Source organism: Triticum urartu, chromosome 7A (assembly GCF_056163025.1).
Source record: "Triticum urartu cultivar PI428250 chromosome 7A, HENAU_Tu73, whole genome shotgun sequence".
NCBI lineage: Eukaryota > Viridiplantae > Streptophyta > Magnoliopsida > Poales > Poaceae > Triticum > Triticum urartu.
This window is the reverse complement of record NC_141879.1, coordinates 576087110-576102347: the sequence shown is the minus strand read 5'-3', so window position 1 is coordinate 576102347 and position 15238 is coordinate 576087110.

Sequence of the window (15238 nt, the reverse complement as noted above, 5' to 3'; positions counted from 1 at the left end):
CCCCCCCCCCCCCCCCCCCGGGGTGGGCTCGGCCCAATTTCTTTTGCGCCATTCAAAAAATAAGCGCTTTATGTCAGCCTCAAACTCAGAACCTCACGGTTCATAACCCGACATGTTAACCACGTGGGATACCTCACCTCCTATGTCAAAGTTCTTCTTTTTCCATCTTTTTGTAGTATGTCAAATATAACGCTAAAAAGAAAGATTCTGGTTTTCCTTTTCTATCGAGCAGTTTTGGCCGGTTTTGCTTTGTTTTTACTCAAGTTTTTATATTATATTATTTATATTTATCTTATCTTTTTGTTTGATTTTTTTCAAATGCGCAAATTTTCCAAAAATTATTCAAAACTTTTCTCAAATACGTGAATATTTTTCAACTCCATGAACTTTTTTTTCAGTTTTGTGCTGAAACTTTAGTGAACTCTTTTCAGATTATTGATTTTGTTTTTCCAGAAAGCCTGCGTCCTTTACCTTTTTCTATTTGTATTTTGGTTCTTTTCAATTTTTTTGTTTCTTTTTCTCCAGAATATGATCATGCTTTGTAAATTTTTAATCATTTTGAAATATGTTTGGCCTTTCAAAAAAATTTCAAAAAAGAAATATTTGTATTTTAATAAATTGTACATAGATTCCAAATAAAATCTCCGTGTCTTCATATTGCTAAGAATGACAAAACATGAATATTGTTTGAAAAAAGCAAATAAATTTTTAATCCCAAACAGTTTTTGATTTTTTTTATAAAACATTAACAAATTTTAAATTATGAAAATAAAAATATTGACATTATGTCTGTAGAATAGATTTTGCCGGAACATTTTATGTATTTGTGTAGAATAGCTTTTTCCGTAAAATTTTGAATTTCCAAGAACATTTTATATATTTATGTAGAATAGATTTGAAAACAGGAACATTTTTTAAATTCCAGAAAAAAATTGGAAGCACAAACATTATTTGAACCTCCCCGGAAAGTTTTTAAATTTGTGACAACTATGAATTTGTGAACATATTTTGCAAACAGGGACCTTTTTTTTGAATCGTTGAACTTTTTGCAAATCTGCGAGCGCTTGGCCGGCCTGAGCATTTTTTTCTTTCTATTTTTCGTTTTCTTCTCCTTTTGTGGTTAATTCAGGTTTCTCCCTTTTGAGTTTATTATTATTTTTTAATTACGTACAGATATTTGAAAGAATTTTTTTGAATACTAAAATAAAATTTTTAAGTAAGGCCGTGTTTGGTAGCAAAGTAAAGTAGAAAATCGAAGTATTGAAAAACTGTAGTATTTTAACCTGTTGGTGTAAGATACCATGGTTTTCGCATACCAAACTATTTTAGAGTATTGACAATACAGTGACATGTTTGGCTAGTGCCGTATGCAGCAATGTGAAATTGGTTTTAGCTAGCTTTGACCTTTCATGCAACCGATCAGCCATGCATATTTACCATCTATCTGTTAGAAGGGAGAGAGAGATTGTTACAGAATATGATGGATATATTATTGAGCCTCGAGGGTGAGTATATATTAAGTACAAGACTTGGAGGGCAAGACACCTCCTAGAGATAAGATGAAAATAAATCTATCTAAACCCGGGCAATCTCTACTACCAAATATATCTCTAACATCTCCTGCAGTCGTAGCGGTAGCGTTGCGAACAACAGGAGCGTCGCAGACGGTCAGACTGGAGAGAATAGCAGCCGACGGGCTGACATCCCCCCGCAATCGTAGCGGGAGCGTCGCGGACGGTGTCGCGTTGCGGACACGTTGACTATAGAGGAAGCCGACGAGTTGCTCAAACAGATGATAACCCTTTGTGCCGATGTCGAGGTAGCCGTGCGAAGAACGCCATGGTCGATGTCGAGTCGGAGTAGCCGGTGTTGAGGGCGTCGCCATTGGGCCGCGGGCGTAAGGAGGCGCCGAGTTAGTCATGGGTGCAGTGGTGTCGAAGTAGTGGTGCGTCGGAAAGAAGACGTTGTTAACGACGCGTGCAGCGGGTTTGCCAAGCCCCGGGACACATCATGGACGAAGGCACGCGTCGGTGTTGCCAGCACCGGGCATGCGTAGACGGACGAAGACGAAGTTGACGAAGCGCCGCACCAGGCTTGCCAGCCCGAGGACACTTCATGGATGAAGGAACGCATCGGTGTTGCCAGCACCGGGCATGCGTAGACGAGGGACCTGCACGAGCTGTACGCCATGTCAAGGAGTCGGAGGGCCAGCAGAGGAGAAGACTCGACGACGGTTGTGGCACCAATCGGTGTGGGGGCCGATGTCACCAACGGTGGTCGGAGTAGACGAAGTGGTCGGGGTAGATGACGGCGACGTTGACGATGGGCCGGTGCTGGACGAAGACGAAGGGGGTGGACGGGCGGCGGCGGCGGCCGAAGAAGAGCGGTGGTTGCGGCCTGACGGTGGTGGCGGTGTTAGTAGCGCGGCGGCGGTGCTCGAAGTAGATGAGGAACCCGCCAACGTGATGAAGACCGGCACGGACGATGGCGTTCCCGCGCCGAGGAAGATGGTGCGGCGCATACCACGAAAGGTCGATGTGCGGTAACAGCGGAGTGGACCGTGGGCCGCGACGCTACGACCCGAAGGGGAGACGCAACGGCGGCGGGTAGGTCGGGGCAACGACGGGAAGACCTCGGGGCAGTGGCAGAGACCGCGGGCCGCGACACGATAGCCCGAAGGGACGACGCAGCGGTGAAGCGCAGGTCGGTGCAACCACGGGTACGGTCTTGAGCGGCGGCGGGGACTGCGTATCGCGGCACTACGGTCCAAAGAGACGACGTAGCAGGACGCAGCGGCGACGCGCGAGTCGATGCAGCCACGAAAACCATGGGGCGGCGGCACTACGGCTCAACGGGGCGATACAGTGACAGCCCAATGCTCAATCGATGAAGAGATGCGCATGCTCGATGATAATCTTTACGAAAATCCCGTGGAGGCGCGCGCAGAACGATTGATCAAATCGACCGCGCGGCGTGGATGGAGTGAATCGCGTTCACTCGGATGATCAGTCCAAACGCCCGCTAGGTTGCAGGAGCTGCTTGCCGTGCATTGTCGTCGGATGTAACAGGAGCCGATGATTGGTCCAGCGTGGACATGCGCTATGCAGGATGACGCGCACGAGTCTGAGCCAGGAGACCAAGCATTGGCGTGACCGGCCAACAACACGGATGCATGCCTCTTTGTGGACGTGGGAAGACCCACACAGCACTGACGTGAGGGCCTAGGCCGTTGTATCCAACGCGTGCATGGGGCCACACGGCGTAGATCAGCAGCCAGCGCTCGGGTCAAGCGTGATGCAGCCGAGCTTGTCGAAGACGGGGTTGACGGAGGATTCCAGATCGATGAAGGCGACGGCCATCGGTGGAGAATCACGGGCGGTGACGGCGGAGCTGGCCGCATCGGCGCACAGTTGATGAAGTGGTCGATGTAGTTGACGCTGGTGTCGGAGTAGAGACCCGTGAGGGTCGATGATGGCGACGAGCAACGCAAACCGATCAAATATAGATTGGAAAACTAAAAAGTAGACGCTGATCAAAACGACCAGCGAGAGAGAGAAAGAAAAGCCCGAATCAAAGGATCGAGAAAAGGACTTTCTAGGGCAGCCGGTCGACAAGCGACGGACGAACACTAGGTACGGGCGTCCCAGCCCCCGGAAGTGGTCATGGAGGCCGACCGCCCCAGAGGCAGTGCGCGGGGCGGAAGTGGTGGGCGGCGGTTAAGGTTAGATCGATTAGGCTGATACCATGTTAGAAGGAAGAGAGAGATTGTTACAGAATATGATGGATATATTATTGAGCCTCGAGGGCGAGTATATATTGAGTATAAGATATTTTTTTTGAAACGAAGGCAAAAAATTTGCCTCATCCATTAATTAAGTAGAAGAGAATTGCCCAGTTAATCAACGGAAAACTGGGCGAAAACCGTCACAAACCGCTGAGCGGCACACCAAGATATCCCACGCACACCTTTACAAAGAGTGCCTTGTGAAGCTAGCACACACGCGTCATCGTCATCACTTCTCCCCAAAACAGGCGTCATCGCCATCCCTAATCCCCGAGCAAGCGACTCCGACTTCTCCGTGGACGAACATCGAACCAACACTCACCGCAGAGGCTGAGTAGGAAAACATGAAGATCCATGCCAGAACTCAACCACCCGCATTGAAGGCTATGCAGCTCCAACTCTGAAGCAAAGATTCAAAGGAGAACTATGCAAGACTGACGTCGTGGAAGACCACCGAACGGACCACATGCTGCCTGTCATCGTTGCCACAGGGGGCCTGCCGCCGCAGCTCCGACTTCACCACAACAACCAAACCGAGGTAATCCCAGGAACACGCCGAAGAAGAGTCGACTACCACTGCAATGTCTCCGACTTCACTTGCCCTATCGTCGTTGCCACAGAAGTCTCGACGCCACACCAACGCATACCACCAACCTCCCAACACACCAGCTGGTCCCTCTGACCGGATTGAACTCCAAAATCGATGCCCTCGAGAGGGAAACGACGCCAACACGCCGCCAACGACCGACCCTCCGGGTCTGGGGTTTCCCCGGGAGTTGTCCCTCACAGAGGAAGAGAGAGCATCCTGTCGACGCCTTCAAGAAGGTTACGGCGTCCACAGACGCCACCGTCACAGGCTCCGGCCATGGCCAGAGACGGGTTTTCACCCAGCCCTCGTAATCCTCCGGTCGACAGCCAATCCGGCAGCCCACCTTCCCTCGCTGCATCTCCATCAGCAGCCAAACTCCATCAGCAGGCACCAGAACCATCAGCGACCGACCGGACCCATGACCGCCGGACGCAGCGAGCCACCATTCCATGTCGAGCACCATGCCGGGAACAGATGAGCGCTGCCCGAGGCCAGAAACCACCAAGGTTCCGAGCCACAGCCAAACTCAGGGGCACCGGCGAGCACCACGCATGCCAAGCACCCGCAGGAACCAGATCTGTCGCGCCCGCTGCATGTTGCCTCGGACCCGTTGCTGGCTGCACGCCTCGTCATCACGCCCGAGCTCCATGCCCACCACGCTCCATCCACGCATGCGCCGTCGCCGTGGCCTCCCTGAACGCCCGCGCCCCCGCAGCGGCCTCCCTGCGCGCTCCGCCCGCACACCACCAGATCCGGGCGTGAGGGCCCCGGATCCGCCGCTCCCGCCGGAGGGGAGAAGCTCCAGCCGGCCGGTGCAGAGCTCGCGACGACCACGCGCCGGCGCCGCACGAGCCAGCCACGGGCCGTCCGCACCCTGGAGAAGAAGCCCCGCCGCCGCCTCTGCCACACGGGCTTTGCCCGGCGACGCGTCCCGGCGGCGGCGAGGAGGGAGACGACGAAGGGGCCGGCTGCCGAAGGGAGCCTGGGTCGCCGCCCGTGTCGTTCGTGCGGAGCGACGCGGGGGCTCCGTATAAGATTTGAAGGACAAGACACCTCCTAGAGATAAGATGGAAATAACTCTATCTAATCTCGGGCAATCTCTATTATCAAATATATCTCTAACACCATCCGCATGCACAAATTGAACAGCACTGCACGGCCATCACGTGGCTTGTAGCATGACTAGATGGCTTGGCCTTCTTCTGCATCACCGACGTTCCAGCGCCGTTCTGCGGCCCTGCATCCATGAGCATAGTCGGCAAGGTACGTAGCCATGTGAGTAACCCATGGCTAGCTACCTCTGCACGCGGAAGCGCACTTATGACTTATGGCTAAATCATGCATGGTGAACTGGATCAGAACCCTTATGCTAGCTTATATTGTGGGTTACCAAGGTCAGCGTGTTGCCCAACTTCCCAGCTGACGTAGAGGAACGGGAGGGGGGCAATTAGATTAAGACCAGCATACTTTCTTTCCTTGGCTGTCTCTTCGTTTGTCCATGGTCGGCAAAGAAAATCTCCAGAGACGATGGGACGACGGCGGTGTGAAGCGAAGAAGATAAGGACACCCGTTTCTTTTCCCTGTTCAGTTTAGAAAAAAAAAAGAGGTCTGGAGTTCTTTTTTAAAAACAGAGAATATACTGTGATTATGAAAATACCGTAGTATTAATACGGCAATTTTTATGGGTAACCAAACACCTACAGTAATTAAAACTTCAGTATTCAGAAAAACTGCAGTAATGTCAGAATACTTTAAAAATACTTTGCTATCAAACGGGGCCTAAGTTTTTTAAATTATGGTTTGAAATTGTTATTTTAAATGCTTTTAAAACATTTACTGTTTAAATTGTCATTTTAAATACTTTTTTCCCATAAAACCTGACATTGATATCTACCATGGACATGCCCACGTTCTTGCAAAATTAGGGTTCATTTCAAGAATGTTCAAAAACACCATGTGCAACGCAGGTGTTTGGCTAGGCCAAAAGGCTCCGTTTGAAAGCATGTTATTTCTCGACATCCGTTAAATAGATCCATTTTTTTGCATGACCTTGTTGACAAATTGAAGGCATTGTTTTGGTTTTTGGCAAATTATGCATTTTTGGAGTTTTCCTGGTGAAAAAAGACTGATAAATGGCCGGATGTGTCATGACTTGCATACGTTGCTGGAAATTGTTCAAACCTGATATGGATGCCTACATGCGCATGCCCACCTGATTGCAAAAGTTGAAATCATTTCAAGGATGTCCAGAAATAAACCATCTTGAAGGGAGGGTGCTCGGGTAGGTTAGAAGGTTATATCTGAGAGCATGTTGTTTTTGGATATCTTTGAAATGGCTCCAACTATTTCCATGGTTGTGTATGAAAAATTCAAGGCACCATGCCAAGTTGTTTGGGTTTTCGACAATTTTGCATTTTTCGGAGTTTTTCCGGCGAAAAAGTTGATAAATGGTTGGACGTGTCGCTACTCGCATACGGTGTCGAAAATCGTTCAAATCTGACATGGATGACTGCAATGGGCATGACCGCCAACTTGGAGAAGCTAGAGTCATTTCAAGGATGTCCAAATATAGAGCATGTTGAACGGAGGGTGTTTGGGTAGGCTAGAAGGTTCCGTCTGAGAGCACGTTATTCCTCGACATCCATCTAATGGCTTCAAAAAAATTCCATTGCGTTTTCGAAAAATTGAAGGCACCGTGCCAAGTACTTTTGGTTTTTGGAAAATTATGCATTTTCTGGAGTTTTTCACGTGAAAAAAGGCCGAAGGTTCCATCTGAGAGCACGTTATTTTAGGATGTCCAAATAAACGATGTTGAACGGGGGTGTTCGGGTATGCGAGAAGGCTCCATGTGAGAGCACGTAATTTCTCAACATCCTTGAAATGACTCTAATTTTTTCATGGCCTTTTACAACCAATTCAAAGCACCATGCCAAGTTGTTTGGGTTTTCAATAAGTTTTTCATTTTTTGGAGTTTTTTTTCGAGAAAACAGCAGGAGCTCTGCCTTTGCATTAAAAAGAAGTGAATTGGCCAGATTATTAGGAAAACTGGCCGAAAACCGATACATCGATACACACCAGCCCCGAGGTTGCGTACCTAACGAGCCGACTTCCCTGTTGCCCAAACGACCAAAGTTGCCACTCCACCACACGACCTGGAGCCGCCACTCCAGCTTACAAACGACATAAACTCACACACGTCGGCCCCGAGGCCGCACTCCACACGAGTCGGCGACTCTGTCGCCCACACGACCAAAACCGACACTCCACAGCACAGAGGTGCTCTTCGGAGCCGCCGCTCCGACTTCCCCGCCGGCCCCGAGGCCGCGCTCCGCCTGAGCTGACGACGTTGCCACCCACGCGACCAGATCCGACACTCCACAACATAGCTTTCCGGAGCCGCCGCTCCGACATCCTCACCGGCCCCGAGGCCGCGCACACGCCTGGCCGACGATGAACCCGCAAAGCCACCCGAGCCATCGCGAACTGACGAAGGACCATACCTCCAAGGCGTCGCCCCCAAGAGGGAAGCGACAAGTATGCCGCCGACGCCCGCTCCGACCAAAGGTCGAAACTTAGGTTTTCACCTGGAGAGCCCGAGACCGAGGCGACAATGGTGGTGAAGGGGCTCCACGACAATGCCTCCAAGGAGGGAACAACGTCCTAGGACGTCGTCGACGTCGGCAACGACCGAGGTCGAGCTAGGCTTTCGCCCGGAGCTCACCAAATCCATTCTCACCGTAGTCTGCCCAGCAAGCCGTCTCCGGCATCAAGCCGGCCGTCATCGTCCAAGCCACATGACCAAGCACGCAGAGCAGCACGCCGCCGCCAACCACCACCGGCTGCAGAAACCACTGCAGCCCATCTCCCTCCACATCGGCGCCGCGGATCTGGGCCATCCGCACAATAGCACACCACCATGGAGTCCCCCGCCAGCTGCCGCCGAGGCCACCTGCGGCCGCCCAACATGCAGGGCAGCACCATCGCTGCCCTGACCCCACGCACCTCCCCGCCATCCCCGTGGACCAGAGCCGGCGCGCCTCTGCCGGACCGCCGCCACAGGCCGACGGTCCGCCTCACCACCAGATCCGGGCGCTAGGGCCCCGGATCCGCCACCTCGCGGGCTGCCGCCGGACGACCTCCACGGGGGAGGAGCACGTCGACACCGCCACGTCCTGGGGCCGCCGCCCCAGCGTTCCATCGCCGGCGAGCAAGCCGCAGGAAACCCCACGACCGCCAGCCACCTTCACGGGGCGTCGCGCCCAGCCGCCGCCGCGGCCGACCAGATCCGCCCCCACGCACCTCCTGCAGCCACGCCGGCCGTCACCACGAGCCAAGGCCACCGGACGGACGCCAGCCGCGACGAGTCCCCCTGCTCGCATGGCAACCGGCCGCCGGAAGAACACGCCCCGCCGCCGCCATCTCCGCACGGGCTTTGCCCGACGAAGGCTGCCGGCGGCGGCGAGGAGGAGGCGGCGAGGGGAGGGAGAGGCCGCTCTGGCCGGATCTGGGGTCGCCGCCCGAGTCGCCCGAGGGAGAGCCATTTTCTGGAGTTTCCCGATGAAAAAAAGTTGATAAATGGCCAGACATGTCTCAACTTGCGTATGGTGACGGAAATCATTCAAACCTGGTAGGGATTCATACCATGAGCATGCCCACTTCCCTGCAAAAGTTAGGTTCATTTCAAGGATAACCAAAACTAGAACATATTCAACGGAGGGTGTTTGTGTATGCGAGAAGGGTCTATTTGGCAGCACTTTGTTTCTCGACATCCCTTAAATGGCCCTAATTATTTTCATTGTCGTGTATGACCAATTCAAGGCACCATGCCAAGTTGTTTGAGTCTTCGACAAGTTTTGTATTTTTTAGAGTTTTCTTTGTAAAAAAATGTCGATAAATGACCGGGCATGTTACAACTTGGATAGACGGGTGCTGTCGTGAGCATATAAGTTTTCCTAATTTGAATGCTTCGGTTATTCACAATTTCCGTCATTATCAATCAACATGAACATATTCTTATATCCTAACCATTTCTTGAAATTTGTTAACAATTTTGGAATTTTAAATTGTGTATAAATTTTTTACAAACTTGAACACTTTTTTCAGAATTGTTAAAAAATTCCGAATAATTGAAGGTGAACACAAATTGCAAAACTCATACTTTTAAAAAAATATATCAACTTTTTTAGACGCAAATATTTCTTAAAAAATATCAAAAACTGGAACTTTTTTTAAATTTAGAAGATTTTATAAAATTGTAGAAAAATTTTAAAAACAAAAAATTTTCTATTATTTCAAATAATATTTTCAAAATTTTAAACAGGTTTCATAAAGAATAATAAAGTTCAAAGAAAAATGAATGAACGAGAAAACAGAAACTGCTGCTGTAGTGAGTGGAGCTAAGGACCCAAGCGGCCAGCCCACGCCAAGTAGCGAGTGGAGCTCGCTCTTTGCACGGCAATATGGCTGACCCAACCACAAAGGCACAAACCTGCCGAGCCTTTCAGTCACATGTACGCCCAGCCGCCCATAACGCTCAATTTAGTCCCACCGCACTGAGCAACGAATATGGGGGCATAGAGCTCTGCTATATGATGCGACGGAGTGTCATAATATAAGCAACGCATTTGGCGAGTTTGCACGATGTAAACTGAACATCGAACCGAATAAGCTGGTTAACCGAATGTTTATTTTGGTTTATCGTTTTGCTAACCAAAATTTAAAATATACTGAATGGTAAAAACTAAGTCTTCCGTTTCTACCTCCCACCCTGAGATTAACGAAAACTTTACAAGTTTAAAAAAGTACGACAAAAAAAATCATGAAATTGAAAAGGTTCATTGATTTAATTTTTTCTTTATGAATTTGACAAAGAAGTTAACGAATTTGACAAAAGGTTCGTGAATTTGAAAATTTTCATGAAATTGGGAAAAGATAATCGATTTGATTTTTTATGAATTCGACAAGTAAAGTTCATGAATATAAAAAAAGTTTACAAAACTGAAACAATTTCACTCATTTGAAAAAAAATCATGGATTAAAAATAACTTCATGGATTTGTGAAAAGTTCACGAATTTAAGAAAATGTTCAAAAAATTAGCAAATGAGAAAAAATGATAAAATTAAAAAACTAATAAAGCTGTAGAAAAAAGGCCAAAAGAGCAAAAAAGACGAAGAAAAAATAGACTGAGAAGATGCACAACAACAAAAATAAAAGAAGCAACTAGGCACAACAAGTGAGTTGTCCTAGTTGGTTATAGCGAGTTGAGGCAATCCAAGGGGTTCGCAGTTTGAACCATACTTCATGCACCTATTTTTTTAAGATTAAAAGAAGAAGAAGAAGTAAATAAATGGGCCAGGAGGGGTACATACATGCGCTGGTTTGTGTGACACTACTACATGTACAGCATATACGTATATGGCAGGCCAAGAGTAATATGATTATCATGCCCTTTCTTTTGAAGAGTATGGCTAATCTGTTCCGTCCTTGCGTTTAGGGGATGTACCGAAGTAGAAGTAACAGAAACTACAGTGTCAAAGATCTGTATCTACTTCCAATCAGGTGACATCTGCTCCCAGTAAACGCATCTCCAACGGCGACCGGCAAATTTCCTCCCGCATCCGTCCATGAACAGGGGGGCCAGTCCGCAGACACGAACGTTGCCCGCCATCCAACGCTACCCGCATAGACCTGGACAACAATGCGAACTAATCGGATGAAATTCGTTGAAAGATGGCCGGATTTCATATAAACATGACGGATTTCATTACATTTCGGACATACATCGACTAAGCGGTGCTCGTCCGACTCTGGAGGTATAATTATTACACCTAATCAATGATCGCTGGCACATGTTCCCCGTGTGAGGCCATGAGCCCCGAGAATTGAAGCTCTGCCTTCTCCAGCTCTACCTCGATGCTCTCCGGCTTCGCCTCTGTAACCTCCACCTTCGGAGACCTGAGAAGTGAAGTTGTCCGCCTCCACATCGCCGTCAAGCAACTAATCGGCCGACAATGTTCAGCCCACCAAGCTTGGCTTCAACAAGAGGGGAGGAGCGGTGGCCTTCTTAGGACCCGAGCGGTGGCGACCTACCATGCTATACTCTTCCTCGCTGTCAGTGGCCCTGCGGATGTGCCGACTTCATGGTCGCGGCGGCATGCATTGTCCTCGCCTAAAGTTGCTGTAGCATGACTCAATCTTGCTCTAAAGTTATCATCGTGATGTTACTATTTTGCATTCCCAGATTTCATTAAGTCTGAAAAACTTATCAACTCACAGATCCATGTTGTAATATTTGCAGAAACTATGGAACACGACAGAGACTTAGAACAAGAAGAGATCTTGGGGGAAATAATCCGCGACGGAGACGATAATGATATCACCTCATAGTTTCTCAAAGACACCGATGGTGAGGGAAGAGAAGATGAAGGCTCCGGTGATCGAATGGAGGGAGGAGATGATGGCTCCGCTGGTGTTGGAGCATTAACTGTTGCAAAGTCCGGCGAGGTATATATATTAATTCAGCCTTTGCTGACTAGATGCATTAATTGATTTGTATGTACATATATTAACGCTTATTTCTTCTTTTAGCCCTCTGGATCGAGCCAACCTTCTGTAAGGAGACGAGACCCGAAGAAAAGGTTGGGCGAGAATGAAAGGTTTTTGACAATTTTTGCATTGTTTAGAGTTTCCCAGTGAAAAAAAACCGATAAATGGCCGGGCGTGTCGCAACTCGCATAAGGTGTCAAAAATCATTAAAACCTGACATGGATGCCTACAATGGATATGCCTGTCTGCTTGCTAAAGTTGGAGTCATTTTAACGATGTCCAAATATAGACCATGTTGAACGGAGGGTGTTTGGGTAGGCTAGAAGGTTTCGTCTGAGAGCATGTTATTTCTCGGCATCCGTCAAATGGCTCCAAAAAATTTCCATTGTGTTTTTGAAAAATTGAAGGCACCATGCCAAGTAGTTTTGCTTTTCGGTAAATTATGCATTTTCTGGAGTTTTTCACGTGAAAAAAGGCTGATAAATGATCGAACATGTTGCAACTGGCATATTGTGTGGGAAATTGTTCAAACATGACATGGGTGCCTACAATGTGCATGCCCACCCACTTGCAAAAGTTGGAGTCATTTCAAGGATGTCCAAAAATAGGCCATGTTGAACAGAGAGTGTTCGGGTAGGCTGGAAGGTTCCGTCTAAGAGCATGTTGTTTCTCTACATCCTTGAAATGGCTCTAATTTTTTTCATGGCCTTCTATGACAAATTCAAGTCACCATGCCCAGTTGTTTCGTTTTTTTTTACAATTTTTGCATTTTTAGACTTTTTCGGGTGAAGAAAGACCGATAAATGGTCGGACGCGTTGCAACTTGCATATGGTGTCGAAAATTGTTCAAACCTGACATGGATGCCTCCAATGGTCATCCCCACCGTCTTGTAAAAGTTGGAGTCATTTTAAGAATGTCCAAAGATAGACCATGTTGAACGGAGGGTATTCGGGTAGGCGAGAAGGCTCCCTGTGAGACCATGTTCTTTCTCGACATCCTTGAAATGACTCCATGTACTGTACAACCAATTCAGAGCACCATGACAAGTTGTTTGAGTTTTTAATAAGTCTTGCATTTTCTGGAGCTTTCCGGTGAAAAAAAAGGCCGATAAATGGTCGGACATGTCGCAACTTGTATACGGTGTCGGAAATCATTTAAACCTTGCAGCGATTTATACCATGGGCATGCCCATCTTCCTGCAAAAGTTAGGTTCATTTCAATGATGTCCAAAACTAGACCATATTCAACGGAGGGTGTTCGTGTAGGCGAGAAGGGTCCATTTGGGAGCACCTCATTTTTCGACATCCTTAAATGGCCCCAATTATTTTTGTTGCCTTGTATGACCAATTCAAGACACCATGCCAAGTTGTTTGAGTTTTTGATAAGTTTTGTATTTTCTGAAGTTTTCTTCGTAAAAAATGCCGATAAATGGTCGCGGGTGTTGCAACTTGCATACGATGTTGAAAGACATTTAAATCAAGCATGGATGCCTACCATTGCATGCCCACCTGCTTGCAAAAGTTAGGATCATTTTAATGATGTTCAAAAATAGACCATGTGCAACAAATGGTATTCAGATAGGGTGAGAAGGGTCTGATTGAAAGCGCATTATTTTTTGACACCCGTTAAATGGCCTCAAAATTTTCCCAACAACTTCTATGACCAAAGTTTTTATATTTCCTGAAGTTTTCTCGGTGAAAAATGTTTGATAAACGACCCAACATGTTGCAACATGCAAATGTTGTCGGAAGTCCTTTAAACCTGGCATGGATGCCTCATATGTCTGTGCCAAGCTATGCAAGTTGGGTCATTTACCCATAGTCCAAAAAACCACCAGTTGAGAGGAGTCTTCTAGACTAGGGCGGACGTGCATGAGCATGCACGTTTTCCTAATTTGAATACTTCTGTTATTATCATTTTTCGTCATTGAACATATTTTTATATCCTAACCATTTCTTGAAATTTGTTAACAATTTTGGTATTTTAAATTGTGTATGAAATTTTTATAAACTTAAAAACTTTTTTCAAAATTGTTAACCAATTCCCAATAATTGATGGTGAACACAAATGGAAAACCTCATACTTTTTTAAAAAAATTATCAACTTTTTTGAAACGCAAACATTTCTAAAATTTGTGAACAAAAATTCAAAAACTGGAACTTTTTTTAAATTCAGAAGATTTTATAAAATTGTAAACAATATTTGAAAACAAATTTTTTTAGTATTTCAAACAATATTTCCAAATTTTAAACAGGTTTCAGAAAGAATAATAACATTCAGAGAAAAAAGAATGAACGAGAAAACGGAAACTGTGGATGTAGCGAGTGGAGTCGCTCTCTTCACGCCATATGGGCTGACCCAACCAGAAAGACCCAAACCTGCCCGAGCCTTTCGGCCACATGTGCGCCCAGCCGCCCATAGCACTCAATTTAGTCCCGGGGGCATAGAGCTCGGAAAGTCAATTTGGCTATGCTCCTGGGGGCCAGAAAAAAATTTAAATGAAAAAAAATAAAAACAAAATTTGTTTGTGTAGTTAGTTACATCCAAATGCCACCTGCAAAGTTTGAGGCATTCGGCTTGTGCAAAAAAAAAAAAAAACAAATTGAACACCAAAAATTACCCCAAAATGTCACCCCAAGTTTTTTTTTTGCCGATGAAATACCGCCGCTCCGCTTCGCATGAAAATTGCCATGAATACTTGCAACACCAACACAAACATCTACAAAAATATTCAGAATTTTTTGAAAACATTTAATATTTTTTTGCGTTACTGCCAAAACACCAGCCCCGCATAGAGCTCTGCTATATAATGTGACGGGGTGTTATAATATAAAGCAACACATTTGACAAGCCTGGATGATGTAAACTGAACATCGTACCAAATAAGCTCGTTAACCGAATGTTCATTTCGGTTTATAGTTTTGCTAACCGAAATTGAAAAGAAACTGAATGGTAAAAACTGAGTTTTCGGTTTCTATCTCCCACTCTGAGATTGAAGAAAACTTCACAAGTTTTAAAAAGTATGAAAAAAAACCATGAAATTGGAAAAGTTCATCGAGTTTTAAAAAAATCATGAATTTGACAAAAAGTTCACGAATTTGGAAAATGTTCGTGAAATTGAAAAAGGATCATCGATTTGAATTTTGTTATTAATTTGACAAGAAAAGTTTATGAATTTGAAAAAAAATCACAAAATTGAAAAAATTATTCATTTGGAAAACAATCCTGGATTAAAAATAAGTTCTCAGATTTGAATTTTTTTAAGAATTTAAGAAAATGTTTACAAAAATAGGAAAAGATAAAAGATAAAAAAAGAAA